This window comes from Triticum aestivum, chromosome 5B (assembly GCF_018294505.1).
Source record: "Triticum aestivum cultivar Chinese Spring chromosome 5B, IWGSC CS RefSeq v2.1, whole genome shotgun sequence".
Taxonomy (NCBI): Eukaryota; Viridiplantae; Streptophyta; class Magnoliopsida; order Poales; family Poaceae; genus Triticum; species Triticum aestivum.
The window spans coordinates 627128435-627136206 of NC_057807.1; the positions used below are offsets into that span (position 1 = coordinate 627128435).

The window sequence follows — 7772 nt, forward strand, 5'->3', positions numbered from 1 at the left end:
GGCAAGGCTTGAAGCCATTCGCATACTGCTAGCCTATGCCAACCATCACAACATCCTTCTGTACCAAATGGATGTGAAGAGTGCCTTTCTACATGGAAATATTGAAGAAGAAGTGTACGTTGCACAACCACCTGGCTTTGAAGATCCAAAACATCCTGATATGGTATACAAGCTCAACAAGGCACTGTATGGCCTTAAACAAGCTCCTCGTGCTTGGTATGACACTCTCAAAGACTTCCTAAGGAGCAAAGGCTTCAAACCTGGTTCTCTAGGTCCGACACTCTTGTATGAATGTAGTACCTCCTTTATCGCCAAACTATTTTATATTCCTCTAGTACATTTTTAAATGGTAAATTGACGACGATTTTTTTTGGTACTCCTCGTAACAAGTAGTCCATAGTTCCTTTTTTAAAGTACGTATACATACAGGTCCTTTATTTTAATATACACGTAGTACGCAGGTCCTTTATTTTACTATACACACAGTACGCAGGTCCGCTTATTGTATTCTGTACCGCATGATTGCAACAAGATGCGTGCCCGTCGCACACCCACCTCCCCCGACCATGCCGTCACAGCCTCCTCGCCCAGCGCCGCCACCCCTTCTCAACCCCTCCTCGCCCAGCGCCGCCACCCCTTCTCCGCCTCCGGCGCTGCCCGCCGGCCTGCTCACCCGCGGCACTTAGTCAGGAACCCTAGGATGGCCGTGCCCAAAAATTTACTTTACTGTGCCCTCCTTCAGTTTTGGGTGTTCGATTTGGGATCTAGAGTTCTTCCCCGCTTGATTGACTCCAATAGTTCGAGTGTATTTTCTTCTGGGCTCTGTAAGTCGAAATGGAGGCCGCCACCACATGGTATGTGTTGCCGTTTGCTTGCCAGATTTCCAGTCCTGCGATGCCACTAGCAGCTAGATCTCCTTTATTGCCTAATTTTGGTTTACTGTTTTCTCAAGATCCGGTAGTTTTCCCTCACGGATTGACTGGATTCTGTGGTGTGTTAATTCAACATGCACGATTCGACTCATTTGAATCAAATGTAGCATAGATTTGATTTGTTCAAGAATTAAGATGATTAGACAAATCAGAGGGCTAATTGTCTCTACTCTGTGTACTGAATGTAGAACATAGGAGTACAGAGCGTCTCTTGTTTTTGTATGCATAATGATGTTGAAATGTGTTGCTGTAGGTTTCCATCAACCCGGAGTCAAAATCAAGAGCTGTGAACAGGGAGGTACTCAGTGAGCTAATCAAGTTGCACGGGAAGACATCCCTTGGCGGCAAATTGCCTGCCTATGATGGAAGAAAGAGTCTCTACACTGCAGGCTCACTCCCTTTTGAGTCTGAGGAGTTCTCTGTTACACTGGTTGATCCCGAAAAGAAAGACAAAGAAAAGTATGATTCGATTCTTTACCTTCAACTTGTCCAACTTGCTTATCCATTGTATTTGTATTTGCAGCTACTAACTTGCTCCCTCTTCATTTGCAGGGCTGAAAGGGAGTACAAGATCACCATTAGGATTGCTGGGAGGACAGACCTGTACCACCTCCAGCAGTTTCTCAAAGGAAGACAGAGGGATATGCCTCAAGAAACCATCCAAGTTCTTGATGTTGTCCTCAGGGAGTCACCATCCTGGAAGTATGACATCCACTTTCCAGCAGTTTCTTGCTATCAGTTTTTCTTCATCATGCTAGCTAGTTTCCTAGAGCCCTAACACTATTGCTGGCAATTCCTTTTCACTGCAGCTATGTCACAGTGTCCAGATCCTTCTTCTCCACCACCTTTGGTCACAGAGGAGACATTGGTGAAGGATTAGAGTGCTGGAGAGGTTACTACCAGAGCTTACGCCCAACTCAGATGGGGCTGTCACTCAATATAGGTACTCCTCTCCCCTCCCCTGTCTGTTACTGTTACTGTTACGCCCAACTCTGATGATCTGCACTTCATTTTTCAGACATATCTGCAACATCCTTCTTCAAGCCTGTGACAGTGGTCCAGTTTGTGCTAGAGTTCCTCAACTTACGTGATGCCTCGCGCCCTCTGACAGACAGGGACCGTATTAAGGTACTGTTCGTCCATGCTAAGCTAGTTTTAGAATTCATGTTATGTAAATTGCGCCATGTTATTGGCTTGAAATAGTTGACTAATTTGTTCCTATGCACTATATATGCAGATAAAGAAAGCACTCCGTGGGGTGCGTGTCGAAACAAACCACCAGGAAGACCAAATCAGAAGATATAAGATAACAGGGATTACTCCTGTTCCCATGAGCCAGCTCATGTAAATAACTTCCCTCCAATGCTATAATATTTTCCATTATGTGTTTTATCTCTATGTTCTGGTGCAACTAATCAGGGTTGCTGGAATATCAGAAAGATGTGTAGTTGTGTAGATTTTTTGGCTTATTGCTTCTTCATTGATGTTGGTGTGTCAGGAACTGGTTAGGGGAATAATTTTGTTTACAGCATTCGTCGTGTGGCATATGCATTTGATTTCTGCAGCATAGCAAAGATCTGTTTGTGCCAACTGTTTCCTGTTCACAATTTTCCGTATGAATGTTTAGACCACAGTTTACTTTTTAGCATCTATCCATGATTATTATTCCCTTTCTAATAGCACTCTACCCGTGTTGTTTTGTTTGTTGTTAGATTTCCTGTTGATGAGAGAGGAACAAGAATGTCAGTTGTTCATTACTTCATGCAAAGATACAACTACAATCTGCAGTATACTTCTTGGCCCTGCTTGCAGTCTGGAAGCGATGCTCGGCCTGTGTATCTGCCTATGGAGGTATTGTATCCACGCCTGCTTCGTCATATTTGAGTTATACACTGTTTGCTCATGGTTCTCTGCAAATTGATTGTAGGCGTGCAAGATTGTTGAAGGGCAAAGGTACTCTAAGAAACTGAATGACAAGCAGGTCGCCAACATACTTAGAGCTACCTGTCAACGTCCCCAGCAGAGGGAGCAAAGCATTCGTGAGGTATGTACCTGTTGTCAACTGCATTCTGTAATTACCTCCCCATATCTTCTCACATATGGTAGTTCATTCCAATCTGCTGGAACTCATGTAGTTAGGAATGTCCTTTTCAAGGCATATATGTCATGTTTGCCTGTAATGTGCAGTCTTTCTCGTAACACTCTTTTTCACACTGTAGATGGTTCTGCATAACAAGTATGCTGAGGACAAGTTTGCTCAGGAGTTTGGAATCAATGTCTGCAGTGACCTTGTCTCTGTTCCAGCCCGTGTGCTGCCTCCCCCCATGGTAAGGATGCTGCAGTTTTTTCCCTTTCTCTGAGCTGCTTAAATTGGAAGGATTTGTAGTAATCACATCCTTCGTATGTGTTTCAGTTGAGATATCATGATTCTGGAAAGGAGAAAACTTGTGCGCCAAGTGTTGGACAGTGGAACATGATTAACAAGGTTTTTCCCTGTTCAGTGTCTTCACTCCCAATTTTACTAAGCATTACTTTTTCTTGGAACTAAATACATGGAGAACTTGTTGAGTTTCTTCTTTGTTTGGTCTAAATGTATTGGACAGGTCATTATTTTTTATGTAGCAACTGAAATTATTTTGCTTGATTGCACTTTGTTGATCATGTAGTTAACACTAGTTACTTAAATTGAGAAACAGTTGAGCTTGTTTGCGACTTGGCTCATTATTTTGTATGTAGTATATCGATGATGGTACAAATGATAGGTCTCATTTGAGTTTTCTTATTGCAGAAAATGATCAATGGAGGAATCATAGACAACTGGGCCTGTGTGAGTTTTTCACGCATGCGTCCTGAGGAGGTACACAGGTTCTGTTGTGATCTGATTCAGATGTGCAATATGACTGGAATGGTAAAGGCTTTGCATTGCTTTCCTGTTTCTCAGGCATTTATGGTTTATGTGTGTATGTTACAGCTCACTGACTTGTGTATTCCAACCCTGTAGTCTGTCAATTCAAGGCCACTTGTAGACAACCGATCAGCGAGCCCCAACCACATTGAGAATGCTTTGAGAGATGTCTACAGGAGGACAACGGAAATGCTTCAAGCAGGGACACGAAAAACAGCTACAACTGTTAATTGTAATCCTACCTGAAATCAGTGGTTCTTATGGTGTGCATATCGCTCCTCTGGTCAATCCCCTTCCACCTTCTCTTGGATTTCTGTAGATTTATGTGTGTGCCACGTTTAATTTTGCAGGGAAAATCAAGAAGGTATGCGAGACTGACCTTGGGATTGTGTCTCAGTGTTACCTGCCAAGATATGCTGCCAGACCGAACAAGCAATATCTGGAGAATGTTGCACTCAAAATCAATGTGAAGGTAACATAACCAACTGGTCTATGTTTTACATTCAGTTTCCATGGATTGTTGATTTGTTGTCTACTTCGGTTTCTGTTGAATGTGATAATTCTGTGTGTTAACTAGGTCGGACTGCCACCTTCCATTGAGAAGGCCTTTGCTCGATTTGGTGTTCCTGCTGTTACAGAAGTCCCAACAATCATCTTTGGTGCTGATGTTACACACCCCCCACCTGGAGAGGACTCCACATCATCTATTGCTGTGGTTAGTGTTTTCCCATAGCTAACAGTTTACCAATTAGTTATTTGTTTCAGATCGTATTTTCATCATGCGTGCACATACCTGTTGAGTATAAATATATTTATCCGTTTCTTTTATTGGATTGATTTATGTAGGTGGTGGCATCAATGGACTGGCCAGAGATCACCAAGTACAGAGGTCTTGTCTCTGCTCAACCACACAGGCAGGAGATAATCGAAGACCTCTTCAGTGTCAGCAAAGATCCGCAGAGGGGCAATGTCAATGGTGGCATGATCAGGTGAGTTTTGTGATCAGTCAGAGACGATTGCTAGCAATTGCTCTGTGGATCAACTGCTAACCTGACATAATTGTCTCTACAGGGAGTTACTGATTGCCTTCCGCAGGAAGACAGGCCGGAGGCCTGAGAGGATACTCTTCTACAGGTGTGTGCACAAATTCAGGACACTCTTTTCATCCTGTCCATTCAATGGAACTGACTGACTGACTGATCAATCTCATATATAGGGATAGTGTGAGTGAAGGCCAGTTGAGCACTGTACGTTTTCATGAAATGAATGCAATCAGGAAGGTAAGCCTGGATCATGATTACATGCAGATTTCTGTTCTGGTCTACCTCCCGATGTCATCATTGTCTTTTGTCATTTTGATGATGGTTTTCTCCTTTGCTTTTTCAAGGCCTGTGCTGCTTTGGAGGAGGGGTATATGCCCCAAATTATATATATTGCTCTTGATAAATGGCACTATACGTAATCCTCCCTCTCTCTCTTCCCCTCTCTCTTTCTCTCTCTGTTGTATTACGACTGATGATGGTTTAATTCTGATCCATATGCAGTCATGCTCGTTGCACCCGTGGGGTCTCTGTTGGTGAGTTCTCTTTTTCAGTTTCAGTTTTCTGCCTTAATTTGCTTCAACTTTCATCTGTACTTTTTTCTCTCCAAGTAGAGCATTCTTCTGTGGGCATTAATACTAGTAGCCTAGGGTCATCATCTGCCTTATGCCTCTGCTATTGAATTAGTATGTTTTGCTTATCCTGATAGCCCTAGCAGCTGTAGACTTGTACTGTAGTAATTTGGCATTAGTATTACCTTGTACCCGCCTGTGTGTGCCTTCTCTGATGCAAGTTAGCAATCGAACCACACCGGTTTCTTTAACTCCTTAATGGATCTGTGCTTGAGGGCCTTTGGTCTAAAACTTTAAATAAGCATGCAGTCCTGACAAGTTTACTGATGAATACACTGAGTAGTTTTCATTCCTTTGCTAGTTTATTGATGAATACACTGAGTAGTTTGCATTCCTCTGCTAGTTTATTGATGAACACACTGAGTAGTTTCCATTCCTTTGTTCTGTGTCATCTATGTTTACATTTGAATGAACAACACAGCATCTTTCCCTCTTGCTGTTTTAAGACTTGGTAACCTAGCTGTTCTATTTTACAACCTGTGGCATTTACTTCCAGAAGAAGCTAACTTGGCTGAACTTGCTATGCAGTCCCACCGGCGTACAACGCCGACCTTGCCGCATTCCGTCCGCGCTACTACGTGGAAGGGGACAGCTCGGACGGCGGGTCAACCCCCAGGAGCAGCAGGAAGAAGGCGATCCTGGGAGAGGGCCCTGTGGAGGTGCCAAATATCAAGGAGAACGACGTCATGTCCCCTGTTAGTTCAGAGACAGGCGGTGTACTTCATTTACACACCACCAATATTGGCACAATCAGGTGAGTTTTGTCATTTGGCAAAGACTATTATTATCACTTCCATATGGTCCAAACCTGATATAATTTTCTCTACAGGGAGATACTGATTGCCATCCGCAGGAAAACAGGCCGGAGACCTGATAAAATAATCTTTCATAGGTATGCCTCAATTCGTGACACTCTTTTTCATCTTGTCCAATTAATGGAATTGGCTGACGATCATTACGGTATATAGTGATAGGGAAGATGAAGAGCATCCGAGCCTTCTCCTTGTCAGCGTATATGGCACGATCCGAGAAGTAAGGCTGTAGCATCATTTAGTTGCAAATTTCTGCTTTGGCCTATGTGCTTTTTGTTATTGAGTTTGTCATTTTGACTAATTCATAATTATTTGTTGCAAGGCCTGTACATCATTGGACGAAGGTTATGTTCCGTTGATTGTTATTGATGATTCTCAAGAAAAAAATCGCAGTCTGTCCCCTGATATAAATGAAAAACCGGAAAATAAATCAGGTTAGTATATGTCACTGATAGACTCCCAGATTGACCCCATTTGTTCTTCTATCTAAATATCTGCTTTGGTCTGTGTGCTTTATGCCTTCCCTTATTGGAGCAGTAACAGCCTTAGATTTGTTGTGTGTCAGTGTTAGTTTTTTCTTGTGCTGACACCATACTTTTTATTAATCTATGTTTTCTGCTTGCTGTTTTATTTAAATAAATGAGCTGCTACTTTCAGAATCTAAACTCGTTTAATATTGTGCAGCTTCACAAGTAATGACACATCTGACTGTTGACTCCCCAATTGGACCTATTCCAATGCAAATTGATCTTAATAGTAAGTCCTACAAGCTTAAACAGAAACTTGAAGAAGTCTTGGATACTTCTTTGGAGCACTTTTATATGCGCGGAAACGGGATAACTTTGAAGAATAATGACCCGTTAAAGACATACGGTCTTAGGGATAATTCAACAATTCAGTTACTGCCAAGACTTCTTGGGGGCTGTCGTAGGTAAAACTCTAATCATGTACCCCTTTCTGCTAGAGGCCTTTCTGCTAGAGGCATACCACTTGATTTTTGAACATTTCTTTCAATGTAATTTGCAGGGGTTCAAAAAGGCCCCGGATGGAACCAGAGCCTCCTAAATTACTGCGTTTAAAACCATTAACTCAGCAGTTTACCCTTACTGAGTATGTGGACAAATTCTCGCAACTATTCTTTGCAAGGAGAACACTACCACATCCCGAAATTGCAAATCAAGAGCAGGTCTTGGATTACTTAACACCTCTAGGGCGTATATTAGGTAACAGCATAGCCCGCATTTTCGGGAAGGCTCAAGCGACCCGTCAATCATGGAATGGCGAGATTGGCATGAAGGATTTCGTAGTCATAAATGGTCGGGCAGTACTCAGAGAGAACAGGCAACCGACAGTAAGGATTGATTGGGATTCCATTCTTCAACGAGATGATGAAGCACTGGACTCAATTTTGACGACCATCTATGTTAAGCCTGGAATCAATCTGCAGTATA

General features: G+C 42.7%; 1 pseudogene; it reads left to right on the forward strand.

Annotated features, from left to right (window-relative positions):
- The first annotated feature begins 509 nt into the window (after positions 1-509).
- LOC123113754 (protein argonaute MEL1-like) overlaps positions 510-7772 on the forward strand; it is an 8643-nt pseudogene continuing 1380 nt past the window's right edge.